This window comes from Procambarus clarkii, chromosome 2, assembly GCF_040958095.1.
Source record: "Procambarus clarkii isolate CNS0578487 chromosome 2, FALCON_Pclarkii_2.0, whole genome shotgun sequence".
NCBI classification, from domain to species: Eukaryota; Metazoa; Arthropoda; class Malacostraca; order Decapoda; family Cambaridae; genus Procambarus; species Procambarus clarkii.
The window spans coordinates 26260468-26280971 of NC_091151.1; the positions used below are offsets into that span (position 1 = coordinate 26260468).

At 36.4% G+C, this 20504-nt stretch overlaps 1 long non-coding RNA gene across 2 annotated transcripts; it reads left to right on the forward strand.

The window, feature by feature from the left end:
• Positions 1–11592: 11592 nt before the first annotated feature.
• On the forward strand, positions 11593–18822 carry LOC138364362 (uncharacterized). Of its 2 annotated transcripts, XR_011228405.1 has the most exons (4): positions 11593–11715; positions 12314–12436; positions 14111–14227; positions 18514–18822. It is a non-coding gene; the product is annotated as an uncharacterized lncRNA (long non-coding RNA). The 2 variants fall into 2 exon arrangements; XR_011228406.1 differs by lacking the exon at positions 12314–12436 and having other exon boundaries at positions 11633–11715.
• Positions 18823–20504: the final 1682 nt, after the last annotated feature.

Below are 20504 nucleotides of genomic sequence, written 5' to 3' on the forward strand. Positions count from 1 at the left end.
AACTTTGAAGTATGTCTGCTTTAAATTTTGGGGAAAATTGATCTGTTACTAACGATCTTGTACAAATGAACTAAGCTGGGGGACAAGAGCTAGAGTTGGATAATTGTTTGAATTTACTAAACTATGTCTGAAATACAGAGGGTAGAAATTTCAGGGAATTTGATAGAATAATACCGAAGACACGAGAAGGAAGTAAGGCGGGGGGATGAGAGCTGGAGCTCAGTAACTGACTTGATCTTATTTACTGTGTCTGAAATACAGAGGGTAAAAATTTCAGGGAATTTGATTAGGTTGACGAAGATGTGCGAGGGAGTTAAGGTGGAGGACAAGAGCTGGAGCTCGGTAACTAAATTACTGTATTGAACTACGTTTGAAATATGATTATTTTTAAATTTTAGAGGGATTGGACTGTTAGTATTCATTATACGACAGGGGACTAAGGCGGGGGATAGGAGCTGGAGCTCGATACCAAATTATTGTATTTTAATACGTTTGAAATAGCTGTGTTTTAAATCTCGAAGAAAATGATTGGATACTAAAGAAGATGTATTAGTAAAACTAAGGTGGGAACGTGAGCTAGTCCCTGACTTTGTTTATATATGTAAAACTGAATAGTTTAATGAAAAGGAACTATGAATGAACAATATGAAGGAGAGGGATGGTCCAGATATTATGGAGAAGATAAGATAAGATTACGAGGTAACCTGCATGCGGCGTCTGGCTGATGGTCTGAAAGTAAACACAGGTGGGCCACAGATTGTGAGGTAAGGGGGGGAGGGACATTATCGTATGACATTATTTTCATCATAAGAACTTTAACAAACTCGTACGACATTATTTTCATTATAAGAACTTTAACAACTTCTAAAATCTGTGACTGACAAAATTTACCTGTAAACCCTAGCTCATAAACAGGAATTTGAATTTCTCCCATAAAAACTTTAACAAACTCGTATGACATTATTTTCATTATAAGAACTTTAACAACTTCTAAAATCTGTGACTGACAAAATTTACCTGAATACCCTGGCTCACATGCGGGATATTGGACCTCAAAACCCTGGCTCACACGCGTGATTTTGGACCTGAAAACCATGGCTCACACAGGTAACTTTTTCCAAAGTTGAAAACAGGCAAAATATGTCAATAGAGTTCACCTGGAAATGCTGTGACACAAACACGATATTTTCTAAAAATTTTCTTTAAGATTTTTCAACTTATTTTCATCATAAGAAACCTTAACAAACTTCTAAAATCTCAGAAATTATTTTCCTCATAAGAACTCCTTAATTCCAAATCACAGACTGCCCAAATTCACGTGAAAAACCCTAAGCCACACAGAGGATTTCTAAATTCACCTGAAAACCCTAAGCCACACAGAGGATTTTTTCCCCCAGAAAAAAAAATCCTCTGTGCGTCTTACTCCCTACTACTATCATGGATATGCAGAATAAATTGGAGCAATTAAATGTGTACAAAAAATCTTAGCTTTAAGACGATTTCTATGACATCGTTCGTGCCTCGTCCTCGTGATCTCAGGATCTCCACATAGGAGCCCTTAGAGGTGAATAACACGAATGTAGTTAACGGCTCGTTGACTCCTCACATACGAGCTGTAATTTAAAGGATATTACGTAGCATTGAACTAGGCTACTTAAGTCTCAATATTTATGAAATAGAAAATAAAGATTAGTGCGGTACTAACATTGGATTTTTAGTCGTCTTACGATGTAACGACAGACTGCCCACGAAATATACAATCTCTAATGATGCATCAAGAAAGAAATATATACTTATCGGTGAGTGCAATATATGCTGAAGTCTGCCGGTATCGCGTCTCAGTCTCAAACTTCCACAATGTTGTACACGTGGTTGAGAGTTTGGCTTGAATATCGACATGTTATTATTTGACTCTGACGCCACGACTTTCCCGTCCAAGTACGTATGCTCTCGTTGCTCACTCCGCAACACGAGCCCGCCACACACACACAATGGCGTCTCTCTTCCCTCAACCCGCGTCCCGCATTCACCACAGAAATTATATATCACGAATAATACTATTTCGCGCAATTGTGGTTGAAATACTTTAATAAAGACTGGGTTGTGATTCTAGGGATTTAAATATTTTTGCTTTCTCGTCTCATAGTGGTAAACGAGAAATGGAGAAGATTTTAGTTTTCTCCATGGCATTCACGCGTGACAGAAAAACTATTACTTGATAACAATTGTAACTAAAAACTCTCGATTTAGAATTATTTGGGAGTTATGTTATCCATAAATAATTATCACACGGAATACTGATGATTTTAGAGAACCACATTCAATTCTCTAACACACTGGCAATAAATGTTTTTAACTAGATATAAGCTGACGCAATACTGGTGCTTGGTTTCATAAGAATTCCAGCATCCATATGTAGATATAATGGTTAGTTTATATGAACATTACTGTTAGTAAGTTTTAGTGACTACTGTAGTTAGTATAGAATAATACTGATTTATTATAATACAATAGTATTGTATTAGTGTTGGAAATTTCCAACATAACTCCGGGGGGAGATTTCAAACTCCATTTGAGGTAAAGATCTCTTCTTAATGGGAGTAACTCTTGCTTTAGATGTGAGCAAAATTGATTGTGCACTATTAACTAAGTAGGCTACAGCGCCATACGCTTTGCCAGAGGCATCGCAAAAAACGTGCAAATTTGTGGGCAAGTTTTGTCCTGAAGCATTACGAGGAAATTTCAAAACACCTAACTGATTGAAATCCGTTGTGAGTATCTGCCATTTATCTTGCAACTCAATTGGCAACGGATCATCCCATCCCATATGTTTCAGCCAGCATTCATGCATTAGGAGTTTGGCCCTTATTAATATAGGACTAAGTAAGCCTAAAGGGTCAAATGGTTGACTGACATACGAGAGTAATTTTCTCATGGTAAGGGATAAATTATCGGTTTGTACTGACTTGACATTCATCTCGTCAGTACTTGTGTTCCATTCCACACCCAGAACTTTTAATTGATTAGGCACCTGATAACCTGGAAACTCTTTCTCGATTATCTGGTTTAATGATTTATTATTTGAGGCCCATGATTGTAGTGGCATATTGGCTCCCAATAACTCACGGTTAGCCTCATGGTAGATTTCTACCAAATTGGATTGATTATTTGTAGTTCCCTGGAAATTATCGACATACAAGTTGTCACTGATTTCTGCCTTATGAGGGCTATTTGACTTCCTCAAATGTGTATCTAATGTTGCTTGAAGTAGAAACGGGGAGGAAGTCGCTCCGAATAGCACTGAGGCAAAACGATAAGTTATGATATCACTGTTAGGATCCAGTGGGTCCTTAATCCAGAGAAACTTGGTGTAATTACGATCCTCTTCTTGTAAACCTACTCTAAGGAAAGCTTTACTGATATCAGCAGTATAAGCAAAAATACCAGTACGGAATCGTAATAACACATCATGTAGCCTTTGTGTTAGGCTAGGTCCCGTTTGGAGACATTCATTCAAGGACACGCTGTTTGGCTTCACTTTAGCACTACAGTTGAAGACAATACGTATTGGTGTCGTCAATGAATCTTTCACCACAGCGTGATGGGGTAAATAGTGACCTATTTTTCGGTCATCATTATCAACAACCTCGATGAATTTACTGTTGAGTTGTTGTTGGATTAGTTGATGATACATGTTCAGTTTGTCTGGCTGCTTCTTCAGCCGTATTAATTGAGACTGTAATTGTGAGGCTGCCATGAAATAATTAACTGGAAGTTGTGGATGATTCAACTTCCATGGTAGTCTCACCCAGTATTGTTTATCTTTATAGACAACTGTATCCAGATATTGTTGGTAAGTCCACATATCATCAGGGCTTGGTTGTTCAGGGACAATACCTAAAGTGTCTAAATCCCCCAGAAGATGTACAGGTGGATCAGACTCAATATCTTCAGATATTTCTCTGAAATGTAGGGGTGACTGTTCCAAGCCTAGTCACGCCACTATTGTATTGTTATATTGTTGGTTGGTTGACGCTGGATTTTGTTGGAAAAGCACCGGTCCCGTAAGCAACTTGCCTCCAGCAGATGACAACAAATTCATTCCGTGTTGTCTGGTGCATCCCGTTATAAATTTATAATAATGGTCAGCGCCTATAAGTATTCCAACATCAGTGAGGCAGTCAGAATTTATTTTGTAATCTGCTAGCCTCATGCGGTTTCGTTTAAGATATTTTGCAGTGCGAGCGAATCCTGTGACCTGCAGGTCTGTAGGAAGTTTGTCTACTACTACCGCTTGTATTGGACTAGTGGAAGATCCAAGTCTCACTAATACCTTAACTACTTGGTATTCACGAGGTCCACTATTAGTCAAGAAACCAGAAATATTTAATCTCACACTTTTGGCAGGTTTTAAATTTAACTGCTCGACTAATTATTGTGTAATAAAGGTTTTCTGTGTTCCTTGATCAAAAAGACCTCTAGTGTTAACTCTAGATTTCCTGTTAATTAATTTGAGTTGAGCTGTAGGCAGAGTGGTATTATTGCCTGACTCAGTAGCAAGTACATTTATTTCTTGATGTACCTTGCAATATTGTACTGTGGTAGAATTCGTAGAATTCTCCCCAGTTGTCATGGATTGGGTAGAAGTTTTTCTACATAAGGCATAGCGATGTATATCTTTGTTGCATCTACTGCATGAACGTAGTTGCACTACACATTTACTGGGATCATGAGAGCCCATGCACTTGGTGCACCTGTGTATTTCTTGTAACCGTTTAATCCTGGTATTAAAGTTAGGATAAACAGTGCATTGGTAGGTGGCATGTTCTTGACTACAGAACAGACACCTTCTCTCTCTGGTTGACTTTGTCTCTATAGCAGACAAGTCATTTGTTACATCAGAGGGAGATACTGAATAAGTACCTACATTACCAATCCCCTTTCCAGTGGATGGAGCAGTCCTAGGTTTAAATTTATTAGACTTATTTAAAGTCGTTTTGGGTTTGACTGAAGTGTCAACATTAGGGAAATTACGATGGGAGTTAGTAGAGAAGTTTGAAACACTTTTCCCATCTTGGTTGGCTCTTTGTCTTTCGACTAAGGTATGTAGACCTTCTGTAATTTCTTTCAAGGTCAGAAAGGTTTTATTGTACATAGTACACAATTTATCTAAAGTTTCTCTTGGCAATTTTCGCCTTACAACTACTTTGGTCATCCATTCAGCTGTCTGAATTTGGACTTTAAGGCTTAAGGCCTTGAGTAAAGATTCTAACTCTAGCCTGAAAGTTTGGAGAGAATCGGTAGAATTATTAGCAGATGGTAAATCTAGCAATTTTTGAACTAAGACAGTAATAGTTCTCTCTTTGTTATCGTAGTTGGTTTTGAGCAATTGAACAGCTAGGGTGTAACCATCACTGGTCAGTGTTTTATTAGAGATTACTTTCAAGGCTTCATTTCGTAACAGGCCTTGTAAATAAGTGAATTTGGTTGTGTGAGGAATGTTGACTTTAGAGTCTACTGCATCCACGAATTTACTCCAGAAATCATCCCAACTTTCATTCTCGTTACCAGAGAATGTGGGTAATTTGACATCAGGATCAATCAATTTGAATTTCAGGTAATTTGACATCAGGATCTGTATGTGCAGTAGAAGTTATTGTTAATTTGTTTTTAGCAATTTGCTTTTTAAAGGGTTGAAGCTTAACCTGTATATCATCTTCATACTGGGCTAAGTCATTTACAACATCCTCAAGTTCACTATTACTCATAGAAGTTGAGTAAAGTTTTGTCAAATACAGATTCATATGTTGCTTAATATGGGCGAATTTGCTTTCAGCAACTTGAAGCAAATCTTCTAATTCAAGGTAGTCAACAGGTGACTGTTGTGACAGATTTTGACATTTAGTAATCTGTCGGGTCAAATGTGTTGGAAATTTCCAACACTAATACAATACTATTGTATTATAATAAATTAGTATTAAAATATACTAACTACTGTAGTTACTAAAACTTACTAACAGTAATGTTCACATGAACTAACTTTTATATCTGCATATGGATGCTGGAATTCTTACGAAACCAAGCACCAGTATTGCGTCAGATTATACCTAGTTAAACACATTTATATCCAGTGTGTTAGAGAATTGAATGTGATTCTCTAAAATCATCAGTATTCCGTGTGATAATTATTTATGGATAACATAACTACCAAATAATTCTAAATCGAGAGTTTTTAGTTACAATTGTTATCAAGTAATAATTTTACCGTCACGCGTGAATGCCATGGAGAAAACTAAAATCTTCTCCATTTCTTGTTTACTACCATAAGACGAGAAAGGAATAATATTTAACTCCCTAGAATTACAACCCAGTCTTTATTAAAGTCTTTCAGCCATAATTGCATGAAATAATATTATTCGTGATAAATAATTTCTGTGGCGAATGCGGGACGCGGGTTGGAGAGGAGGGAGAAGCCATTGTGTATCGAGACGCCATGGTGTGTGGCGTGGAAGTCTCGTGTTGCGGAATTGAGCAACAAGGTCGTGGCGTCAGAGTCTGAGACACGTGACGTTGAGATTATCAGCAAGAATTACACTGGTACTCAACACAGAATGAGTTATTATTGTTTTACGTGATCTGCAGTGACCGGCCAACTAATAACGCGTCGATATTCAAGCCAAGCTATCAACCACGTGTACGACATTGCGGAAGTTTGAGCTTGATACGCGATACCGGCAAGCTTCAAAATAATTTGTACTCTTAGATAAGTATATAGTTCCCTTTTGATGCATCATTAAAGATTGTATATGTCGGGGCAGCTTGTCGTTATATTGAGCGACCATAACAAATCCAACGTTAGTATCACATCAAATTTATTTTCCATTTCATGAATATAGAGATTTAAGTAGCTTAGTTCAATGCTACGTAATATCCTTTAATTACAGCTCGCATGTGAGGAGTCAACGAGCTGTTACCTAACTTCGTGTTATTCACCTCTAAGTGTTTCTACGAGGAATTCCGGAGATCACGAGGATGAGGCGTGAATGATGTCTTAGAAATCGTCTTAAAGCTAAGACTTTTTTGTACTCATTTATTTATTCTAAAATTGATTATTTATACATCATTCTATCTAATCGGATGCTCGTCATGTTCACTGGCGATAATCTGTGTTTATTTGAATGATTAATTTCTGATGCTAATAATCTTTACAATTTCTGGTGATAATCTTCTATAGATTCTGTAATTTGGTCATAAGATTAGTTATTACACAATGAACTGATGCACGAACCACACTAGTTCCTAGACGTATATGAAGTTCTAGCAATAACCCCCCAATGTAGGTGTTTGAGGCTTTGATTTAAATTAATTAACTATACAGCCCATTAATTATTTAAGTGATTATGCTTCATAATATTTATCCATAGACACTGGTTCTTCCTTGTGTTTCTAATGATCACTTTTTATTAGTTTCCCTCTTTTCTTAAAAGTGGGTGGTCCTTCGTAATTGTTTTCATTAATTTAATAATTGAATAAATTGAGTCAAGCCCCAGATATCCCACAAAATGACCTTTCAGACCAATAAGGGCCCTTTTCATTTTTTCAGCCGTTTCCATCTTGGTGGGTAAAGGCTGGTTTGACAGTAAATAGTTGTTACGGAGGTAACTGGGATATTGACTCATTCAATGGAGTTCAATATCAATAATAATAGCCTAATATTTGAATAGACTACACTACCTCGTTCAGAGGTTAATTTACCTACCTAACAAGAAATAACTAATTATTTTGAGTAGTGCTTGAACTTCACCATTAACTTTCGTCCGGCTAGCTCATCTTTATCACCATTAGATGTAATGGTGATCATTCAGCAGCACTCAAAATGTATACACACAAATAATGAGTACAAGAAGAAATAATATGGATATACTCTAATCAGAGTTATCTTAAGGTTTAATCCCACCCTTGATAGGGTCAGCACAAAAATGAATAATATATGTACTACTAACTAGCTCAAGCCTAGTCGTGAGAATTTCTACCTAAGAAACTACAAATTTATTTAGTCTGCGTTTGTGCGAAATTCAGCACAATCACAGCTTAAATTCCTACCTAATAAAGGTTGGCAAAGATTATATTGTGGTGCAGTAATGTGAATATATAGTTGTGCTGTATTTTTGGGTTTTATAATTTTATATAATATATACACTGGTAGAAATTATGTGTATAAGAAATTAAATGAACACAAGAGAATTAATTGTGTTTGGCAAGTATTCTACTGCCGTAAATAATATTTAACTCCTGAATGTACTTCCTAATTGTGGAATAAAATGTTATCAGGGTTAGTAATGATTAATTAGTATGGGATCAGCAATTTGTATTAGTGTACTGGATCCTAAAATGTTAATGAATTCACTGACTTAATTGAATCAGTAATTATGGATTGAATTTAGGCTATAATGGACAGTCTGCTGACAGCCGTATATTGAAATATTTGTATAGCCCAATAATGGTTAACACATAATTGGTGTTAGTGATTAATTAATATACAAGTTATGAGCTGTTGCTCCTGGTGACCTAAAGATTCTTACTTCAGTATGAGTTATAGGTCTAAGTGTTGTGGGTAATTGACTGTGTCCCACGAGTGCTACCTTTTACATGAGGTATAAGTAGCAATGAATTGGTGTGAATTAGGCTAACCTATGTGTTACGCTGCTGGTAGACACAATTAATTAATGTGGTTAGTGTAGACTACTTCACACAATGATTAGTTATTACTAATTATTACTAACTAGTTATTACTAATTATTACTACAATGATTAGTTATTACTAATTAGTTATTACTAATTAGTTATTACTATAGTATATATATATTTATATTTATCCGGTTCGATAAGGACCATAATGTGGGATATCTGGGGCTTGACTCAATTATTTAATTATTTAATTAATAAAGTTAATAACGAAGGACCACCCACTTTTGAGAAAAGAGGGAAACTAATAAAAAGTGATAGTCAGAAACACAAGGAAGAACCAGTGCCTATGGATAAATATTAGAAAGAATAATCACTTAAATAAATAATGGACTGTATAGTTAATTAACTAAAGTCAGAGCCTCAAACACCTACATTGGGGGGTATTGCTAGAACTTCATATACGTCTAGGAACTAGTGTGGTTCGTGCACCAGTTCATTGTTGAATAAAGAATATTGTGACCAAATTATTATAGAATCACTAGGTAAATACAAATAGAAAATATTAATGATTGTTAAAATTAGAGAGCAATCATCTAAGTAAACACATCCATCTCCACACATGACAAGCATTCAATGTGATAATATCATGGATATGTAGAATAAATTGGAGCAATTAAATGTGTACAAAAAATCTTAGCTTTAAGACGATTTCTATGACATCGTTCGTGCCTCGTCCTCGTGATCTCAGGATCTCCACATAGAAGCCCTTAGAGGTGAATAACACGAATGTAGTTAACGGCTCGTTGACTCCTCACATACGAGCTGTAATTTAAAGGATATTACGTAGCATTGAACTAGGCTACTTAAGTCTCAATATTTATGAAATAGAAAATAAAGATTAGTGCGGTACTAACATTGGATTTTTAGTCGTCTTACGATGTTACGACAGACTGCCCACGAAATATACAATCTCTAATGATGCATCAAGAAAGAAATATATACTTATCGGTGATTGCAATATATGCTGAAGTCTGCCGGTATCGCATCTCAATCTCAAACTTCCACAATGTTGTACACGTGGTTGAGAGTTTGGCTTGAATATCGACGCATTATTATTTGACCGAGCACTGTAGATCACGTAGAAGAATAATTATTCGTTCTAAGCTGAGTATCAGTGTAATTCTTGCTGATAATCCCAACGTCACGTGTCTCAGACTCTGACGCCACGACTTTCCCGTCCAAGTACGTATGCTCTCGTTGATCATTCCGCAACACGAGCCCTCCACACACACCAACCTGTCCTCTTAAAAAGAACGTCAACATTTGCCGTTTGACTCTACGGCTGTTTTTGGACGTTATTTTGTGTAAAACAACGTCTATTTTCGCTTCCATGGACTATCTCTTGTTATACAATGAAATACCACACTCTTATTATTCTATAACTCACTGACTATGCTCTGATATTTGTTCTTCAAGTAAAAATATATATATTTTTGCCTTAATTAGGCCATAATCCAGAAAATTCCAGCCTATCGATCTTTATATTTAGGAAAACATCTAATAAATTTGGAAATGAATTTTTCGTTCGCCGACAGTTGCCTGTTACTATTTAACCCTCTATGCTGTAATGTCGCTGGTCATTGTGACTTTCCCAGGATTTATATAGGTTTTGTAGTAGCATTTAGTCAGACTACAGTAATTTAACTAATGGGAAACCTCTATAGTTGTCGTAAATTAATAATAATCATTTATCAAATAATAAATTAGCAAACATATGCAACATTTTATGTTACGACTTTTCGGGTAGGCCGTTCTGTTTGTTTACAACCCCAATGGTTCAAAATACACAATACTTTTAATATATAAGTGACTAAGTATGCTCTAATATATGGTCCTCAATGAAAATTATCGTTTTTTTTGTGTTAATTTGTCCATAATGAATAAGATTCCTTACTGTTGATCTTTATATTAAGAAAAACATCTAAACAAATTGGTATTGTGTTTTCGTTCAGATAAAGTTTCCAGATACTATTTCCTAGTTATCAATTAATGTAGGTGGTTATTTTAATTCGCGGCTACCAGGGGCTTTCTCCCATTATACAATATAAATGTACTCACTAACTATTCTCTGGTATCTGTTCTTCAAGTAAAATTACCTATTTTTTTGTTTAATTAGTCCATAATTCATAAAATTCCTTCAGGTCGATCTTTATATTTAGAAAAACATCTAATCAATTTGGAATTTAATTTTTCGTTCACCTACAGTTACCAGCTACTATATCATTGTTATATTTTATGTCGCTGGTCATTACAATTTTCCAAGAATTTAAACAGCTAAACAGCAAGTAGCATCTTGTTAGAGTACAGGAATTTAACTATGGAGAACCTCGATAGCTGCCGAAAATTATTAATGATTATATAAGTAATTTAAAATAATGAATTATATACCATTTCTTATGTTACGTCTTTGGCGGGTAGGCGGTTCTGCGGGTTTACAACCGAATTGTTTAAAAATCACACTATTTTAAATGTATGAGTCACTAGTATGCTCTGATATATGTTCTGCAATGAAAATAAAGATTGTTTTGTTGTTAATTACTCCATAAATGTGTAATGTGTTAATTCAGTTTAAAATCTTTTTGCAACGTTTATATGCGATATACGTAGCTGGAAACTACCTAATATTTAAAAATAATAGTTACAACATTCTATTAATATATAATGTTGAAATAAATATCACACAAAGTCTGTATATCTGTTTTTAGATGTCTTATAATTTTTTTTTTAAATAGTATTAATGATGTTTGTGAATCTTGAGTAAAAATTATGTTATTTATTATTAATCTAATTGTTATTATTTTAAGTAAAAGAATTGCAAGTATTCGCATAACCACGGGATCTCTGTTTGTGTATGAATGCACGGATTTGTTTTTGTTATGAGAGGGACGCCTTAGAAAGCATGGTGTAGGCCACCTGTGGCTCGCATCCGATCCCACGATCGTCGTCGCCCCTAAATCAACACAACAGGTATTTAGTATTTACGATTATAATAAGTAATATTTCTTTTATAATAATATTGCAGCAGGTGGTGTAGTGGTAGGACACTCGCCTGGCGTTCCGCGAGCGCTATGTCATGGGTTCGTATCCTGGCCGGGGAGGATTTACTGGGCGCAAATCCTAAACTGTAGCCTCTGTTTAACGCAACAGTAAAATGTGTACTTGGATGAAAAAACGATTCTTCGCGGCGGGGATCGTATTCCAGGGACCTGCCCGAAACGCTACTCGTACTAGTGGCTGTACAAGAATGTAACAACTCTTGTATATATCTCAGGTTAGGGGCTAGGCATTTACACTCTTAGGTCAGCAAACTAGCTAGAAGGTTAGACTATTAGACTCCACTGGTCAATCGGGGCCCTGCATGACTCAGCTTATCCTAACCTAGCCCAGCTTAAACCATCTTAGCATAGTTCATTCTAGCTGTGCATAGTGCTTGCACAGCCTTGCTTATCCTAGTTTACCTCTTCCTAGCCTACCGTAGCCAAGCCTATCCCAGTATACCCTTACCTAGTCTTGCCTAGCCTAACCCTGCCTTGCTATTAAACATGACCAGTCCTTCCTACCCTAGCCAAGCCCTGACCAGCTAAGCCAAGCCAATCCCTGCCAAGATTTAGCATAGCCTAAGGAGGCCTGGTCGACGACCGGGCCGCGGGGACACTAAGCCCCGGAAGCACCTCAAGGTAGCCTCAAGGTAGGTAGCCTTGCCTTTTTATTAATATATAGAGGGTACCACCTCTGGTTGAGTATGTAGGAACCCTCCACTTATAGGGTTGAGGGTTCCATATATATATATATATATATATATATATATATATATATATATATATATATATATATATATATATATATATATATATATATATATATATATATATATATATATATATATATATATATATGCGGAAAATCCACAGAGAAATATGCAATGAGGTGAACGTTTCGGCTTTGTTAAAGCCTTTGTCAACACCAGACTGACCACGGGATCAGTTAGATCAGTTGCGTTAGGTCAGTCTGGTGTTGACAAAGGCTTTAACAAAGCCGAAACGTTCACCTCATTTCATATTTCTCTGTGGATTTTCCGCATAAAATGATCAGTGTTTTGTGATCGTCAATTGCATATGCATATATATATATATATATATATATATATATATATATATATATATATATATATATATATATAATATAAATAATGTGTGTGTAAACATGCCACGTGTGTGTAAATCACAAAAATTAACACTTGATGAAAAATGTGACAGTGTCAGACCACGGAGGAAGAATTGAAACAGGAATTTCCTTAAGTACTTTCATATATTAATACATCTTCAGAAGGAATAATTTTTTATATAAATTAAATTAAAAAAAATCATTCCTCCATGGTCTGACAGTCATATATATATATATATATATATATATATATATATATATATATATATATATATATATATATATATATATATATATATATATATATATATATATATATATATATATATATATATATATATATATATATATATATATATATATATATAATGTGTGTGTGTGTGTACTCACCTAGTTGTGCTTGCGGTGGTTGAGCTCTGGCTCTTTGTCCCGTATGTATGTATTCATATATGTATATATATATATATATATATATATATATAATATTTTATATATCCTGCCTGAAATGCTGCGTGTACTAGTGGCTTTACAAGATAGTTCTTATAAAGATAGCATTTTGTGGTTATTCTCTATATCTGGTTCACCTAACAGTAAATAAGTACCTGGGAGTTAGACAGCTGCTATGGGCTGCTTCCTAGGGATGTGTGTGTGTGTTTGTATTCATGTTGAATTTTACAAAGTAGGAAGAGATGTTTGTAAAAAAAAAAATCAAATATTTTTGAAAGTATAAGTTGATTTGATATTTTTCTTTAATTGTTTATGTCTGCTGTCTCGCCTCCTTTATAAAATGGCATCATTCTTGCATTTTTAAGGATATCAGGAAAAGTAAGGCACTCCAGAGATTTGTTGACTCCTTCCTAGTGTTGCCTAGCCCAGCCCAGCCTAGACAAGGCAGGCTGGGCATCCTAGCCTCACGCAGCTTAGCCCCAACCTACATGTAGCATCCCAGTCCATCCTAAGTGATCATTACCTTACTGGCTGTGTTTTCTCTTCAGCCCTGAATGTAATGTGGTGGAACATAAGCAGATACATATCAGGTCTTAGAGAATCTGTACTTCATACATTTCTTAATAATGTCTCACAAATATTTAAATAATTAAAAAAAAATTGTATAATAACTTCATATTATTCTTGCAATTTATTTTTGCATTTTTGTTTATACAAAATTTACATTTTAAAAGATTACCTCTATTTTTAGATTGATGACTTGAAGACTACAGTGCTATCCACAGCAAATCATGGTCTTAAAATATCTCCTAGCAATGACGAGACCAATTTTCACAGAGATCAAATTTTTGCTAAGCAGTAGTCACAGGTAAATATATATTATATATATAATATTATATATATAATATTATATATATAAAATTTACTACTTCATTGCTCAAAGCACCTTTAGACATTCTGAGAGTTGTGCTATTTTATTAATTAATTAATTAGGCTATATTTTAATGTTTTGTAATGTTTTCATTACTTTTTTTGTTTTGAAATATAAATTGTTGAGTTTTGAAACATTTTGACATTAACTATACCTGAATATTTATAAACAAAAAAATACCATAACTATGTCCTTGACAATTGCACTAAGAAGTCTTTGCCAAAATCAGGTGCTCAGTGCAGTAGTTAAAAACTTAAAAGTTGTACCACCTCTGGTGCAAGATTAGGGACCCATAGCCTCAGAGAAGAAAATAGAGAGTACTCAGAGAAGGCCTTGAATAATAGGCAGGCTGTTTGTGTGTGTTTCGACGGTAAGCTTGCTGACACCAAATGTAGTTACCTAAGTGTAGTTACAGGATTAGAGCTACGCTCGTGGTGTCCCGTCTACCCAGCACTCTTTGTCACATAATGCTTTGAAACTACTGATGGTCTTGGCCGCCACCACCTTCTCACTTAACTTGTTCCAACTGTGTACCACTCTGTATGCGTAAGGAAATTTTTTTATATTTCTTTGGCATCTTTGTTTAGTTAGTTTAAATCTATGACCTTTTGTTCTTGAATTTCCAGGTCTCGGGAAATCTTCCCTATTGATTTTATCAATTCCTGTTACTATTTTGTACATAGTGATTTTATCACCTCTTTTTGTTGTCTTCTAGTTTTGGCATATTTAATGCCTCTGACCTCTCCACATAGCTCTTGCCCTTTAGTTCTGGGAGCCACTTAGTAGCATGTCTTTGCACCTTTTCCAGTTTGTTGATGTGCTTCTTAAGATATGGGCACCACACAACCGCTGCATATTCTAGCCTTGGCCGAACAAAACTCGTGAACAATTTCTTTAGTATTTCGCCATCCATGTATTTAAACAAAATTCTGAAGTTAGAAAGCGTGGCATAGGCTCCTCACACAACGTTCTTTATGTGGGCCTCAAGTGATAGTTTTCTATCTAGAATCAACCCTAGACCTCTTTCTTTTATCAGAATTATATAAAGATTTCTCACATAATTTGTAGGTTGTGTGGGATCTATGTTCTATTCCACATTCCATAACATGGCATTTATTCACATTAAATTTCATTTGCCAAGTGGTGCTCCATATATTTATTTTGTCCAGGTTTTCTTGAAGGGCATGACAATCATCTAAATTTCTTATCCATCCCATTATCTTAGCATCATCAGCAAACATGTTTATATAATTCTGTATTCCAACTGGTAGATCATTTATGTAGACAATGAACATTTCTGGTGCATGTACTGTGGTACTCCACTTGTGACACTTCTCCAGTCCGATTGCCTCTGATTACTGCCCTCATTTTTCTATCAGTCAGAAAATTTTTCAGCCATGTTAGAAGCTTACCTGTCACCCATCCAAAATTTTCAAGTTTCCAGAACAACCTCTTATGTGGAACTCTGTCGAAAGCCTTTTTTATGTCTAGATAGATGCAGTCGACCCAACTACCTTTTTCCTTTAAAATCTCTGTGGCTCAATCATAGAAACTGAGTAAATTCGATACACAGGATCTTCCAGATCGAAAACAATACTGTCTGTGTGATATTATATAATTTCTCTCCAGGTGTTCTACCCATTTAGTTTTTATTATTTTTTTTTCAATCTTTTCACTGTTACACTTGTCAATGATTCAGGTCTATAACTGAGAGAGGTGGGGTCTTCCCTGTTGCCACTTTTGTAGATTGGAACTATGTTAGCCTTTTTCCACATGTTTGCTATGACTCCTGTACACAGGGATGCCTGAAAGATCAGGTGAAGTGGAAGGCTGAGCTCAGATGCACATTCTCTCAGAACCCATGGTGAAACTCCATCTGGACCAACTGCTTTGTTCTTACTTAGCTACTTTAGCATATTTTCCACTTCATCTCTAGACACCTCTATACGCTCTATGATGTTCTCAGAAATTCTTATTGTGTCTGGTTCTCTTAAGATTTCATTTTGTATAAACACACTTTGGAACTTTTGGTTTAATGTTTCAGACATTGCATTATCATTTTCTGTGAATCTGTTTCCTATTTTCAACCTCTGGATATTATCCTTTACCTGCAATTTGTTGTTTATGAATTTCTAGAATAGGCCCAGTTCTGTTTTACATTTATCCATTATCCCTTTTTAAAAATTTCTTTCTGCCTCTTCCCTTACTGCTGTATAGTTGTTTCTCGCATCTTTGTATCGCTGGTATGATTGGGGGTTTGGCTTCTTTCTATTTTGATACCTGCTTGATGGGGTTCTGCTCTTCTACCCCCCAAGCCCGGCCCGAGGCCAGGCTCGACTTGTGAGAGTTTGGTCCACCAGGCTGTTGCTTGGAGCGGCCCGCAGGGCCACATACCCACCACAGCCCGGCTGATCCGGAACTTCTCTTAGAAAACAGTCCAGTTTTCTCCTGAAGATGTCCACGGTTGTTCCGGCAATATTTCTTATAGTCGCTGGGAGGACGTTGAACAACCGCGGACCTCTGATGTTTATACAGTGCTCTCTGATTGTGCCTGTGGCACCTCTGCTCTTCACTGGTTCAATCTTGCATTTTTTTCCATATCGTTCACTCCAGTACGTTGTTATTTTACTGTGTAGATTTGGGACCTGGCCCTCCAGTATCTTCCATGTGTATATTATTTGGTATCTCTCTCGTCTCCTTTCTAGAGAGTACATTTGGAGAGCTTTGAGACGATCCCAATAATTTAGGTGTTTTATCTCGTCTATGCGTGCCGTATATGTTCTCTGTATTCCCTCTATTTCAGCAATCTCTCCTGCTCTGAAGGGGGAAGTGAATACTGAGCAGTACTCGAGACGGGACAACATAAGTGACTTGAAGAGTACAACCATTGTGATGGGATCCCTGGATTTGAAAGTTCTCATAATCCATCCGATCATTTTTCTGGCCGACGCAATATTTGCTTGGTTATGCTCCCTAAACGTTAGATCGTCGGACATCATTATTCCCAAATCCTTGACATGCTGTTTTTCTACTATGGGAAGATTCGATTGTGTTTTGTACCCTGTATTATGTTTCAGATCCTCATTTTTGCCGTACCTGAGTACCTGAAATTTATCACTGTTAAACATCATGTTATTTTCTGCTGCCCAATCGAAAACTTTGTTGACATCTGCTTGTAGTTTTTCAATGTCTTTCATTCCATGTTTGTGTCTTTTGATCTGTGGCCCTCTCTCAATTTCTGTTGAACCAATCCTGTTTTCTGGCCCTGCATCTCTGTTTTGGTATGAATGTTTGTGTGCCTTCATTGTATATTTTGCAAAATTTGGCATACATTTAATTTACTTCCCTGTCTAGCAACAAGTCTGCCTAATTACTTATTAAAAAAAATTTGAAGTTCCCCATAGTGACCTCTCTCTCTTGAAATCAAGTTTATCAACTGTTTCAATGTCCCCATTTTCTGTGTGTGTGTGTTTGGAGGCTAAGCTTGCTGATACCATGTGTGTGTGTGTTTGGAGGCTAAGCTTGCTGATACCATGTGTGTGTGTGTGTGTGTTTGGAGGCTAAGCTTGCTGATACCGTTTGTGTGTGTGTGTGTGTGTGTTTAGAGGCTAAGCTTGATGATACCATGTGTGTATTTGGAGGCTAAGCTTGCTGATACCATGTGTGTGTGTGTGTGTTTGGAGGCTAAGCTTGCTGATACCGTGTGTGTGTGTGTGTGTTTGGAGGCTAAGCTTGCTGATACCATGTGTGTGTGTGTGTTTGGAGGCTAAGCTTGCTGATACCATGTGTGTGTGTGTGTTTGGAGGCTAAGCTTGCTGATACCATGTGTGTGTGTGTGTTTGGAGGCTAAGCTTGCTGATACAATGTGTGTGTGTGTGTTTGGAGGCTAAGTTTGCTAACACCGTGTATGTACTCACCTGTTTAAATAATAATAGGGGTGTGTACCACCTCTGGTGCAATTGTAGGGACCCACAGCCTTGAAGAAAATAGAGTATTCAGAGAAGACCTTGTGGATTCTCACTGAACACTAATCTTTTCTTCTCCTATCACCCTTCTTATTTTGTTTTATGCTGTATTCTATTATATATCATATAAATACATAGCCAAATGGCAATATTTATTATGTCTATACAAAAAGAAGACATCCACTTTATTTTTTTTCTCTCCTTTGTTTCTATGTGGATTTTGTTGTGACTAATGATTCTCCTCCTTCCCATCAACAGGTCTTCCTCACTGGGCTTGCTCGGCTTTTGTGTTACTGTGAGGGTGCCATCATCGTTTACCCTTCAAGACTGACTCATGCTGGCATTGCATTTGTGGACTTCCCTTCACAGTAAACAGTCCTTCTCCATATGGTGATTGTCCAGGGCAAGCAGGGTGTGACTGCCATCTTGGAGAAGCAGGGTCTTTTAATATGAAGAATCTTCCGTCTTCTCTACTTACGCCAGCTTGTGCCGGCCTTGCATTCTTGTTACTTCATGGCCCTTGGGCCTTTTTTTATTTATTTTACATAATAAATTTTTTTATTAATACCCGTGTTTCACAAGAGATCCTTAACATTTTAAGCACCAATTGTATTGACTAATGTACGTCTTGTAACCTTTAAGACATAAATAGACAAGACATAGATAAATGAGTGAATAATGCTGAGTGACTAGGTTAGGGCGAGGAACATAGTTCAGTGTCTGGCTTTGGAAGAATGCCTACTGTTTTAGAAACCTTATTGCCATGATCATAATCGTATGGGTTAAAAAGCATTTGTTGTCACTCCTACACTGTGGCTTGTTGAGCTTGAAACCTTTGCTCCTTGTTCGTGTTACATCTGACCTTTTGAAGAAATTGTATGAATCAATATCCTCCAAATTGTTCAGTATTTTAAAGGTTTCGCTCTATTACTCTCTCATTTGCATATATCTAAGCATATAGATTAGATATAGATTTAGATTAGATTTTTTAGTCAGGTAAAGGTACATACATTGCAGATGAGTTACAAAGGGAAAGACATTGACTAGAGTTCACTAGCTCTATTGGAAGAGAAACGTCTGCAAGACAAGTGTGGGCAAAAATTAAGGTAGCAGCGGCTCACAACGACCCCCAACGGCTTCATTTTGTATCTTCTCCAACTTGTCCATCCTACCTTTACCAAAACAAGAAATGACAGGTGCAGCATAATCAATAAGAAATCTTACAGTACTCAAGTACATCATTCGTAGCACTTGGACTCCCACTCCTTTCCACAGCATGCCAAGGCCTTCAGAGGTTGTAATCTCTTCCGACATTGAGTCAACAGTCTGTTCATCTCAGTTTCCAAACTCTCATAGGTATATCCAACATATATGCCTAAATATTTATATATATTAACTCTATATTTTTACCGTTTATTTCCAATATAATGGGCCTCCGACTTCTACATTCAAACTTTAGTTTTGTCTTCATTAACCACTAGTCCCATGTGGTGACACTGGTTTCCGAAATTGTCCAACACTGTTTGAATCTTTGAAATATCTTTGCCCTGAAACAAAATATCATCAGCATATATGATTGGAGTTACCCAATTTGAGTATTTCTCAGATGCTATCTTATTCATTAGTACATTAAACAGGGTGAGACTCAACACTCCTCCCTGAGGTGTGCAGAGTTCTTGACCTTGATACCTTGAACCATACAACCTTGATACCACACCTGAGCCTTCCTTTCCTGAAGATAATCCCCTATCCAGCGCAATAATCTCCCTTCAACACCAAGACCAGCTAATTCATATAAAATAACCTCTTTGTTGGCTTTATCAAAAGCTCCTTATAAATCAATAAAAATTCTATAATAATCATTACCATTAGCTAGACATTTAATAATACAGTCAGAGGTACTTTTTCCTCTGAGGAACCCGAAAAATTATTAGACAGCTGATCACCTATTATATACAAAAGTTTATTTAAAATGATCCTCTCCATCATTTTACAAAAACACGAGGTTAAAGACACAGGTCTGTACTCTCCATTGGCTTTAGGGATAAGGATGATCATAGTTCTTTTTCATTTACTGGGAATTCTGCCCTCTTTATAACTAATATTAAAGAGGTCTAACAGCGGGCTTTTCGTCATAATGGCAAGTTCATTAAGTATTTCATAAGTTACTCCATCCTCCCCAGGGGGCGGTAGATTTCCCAACTTTAATCGCCGTTATTAGTTCTTCTCTGGTAATACCTGTGCAAGTG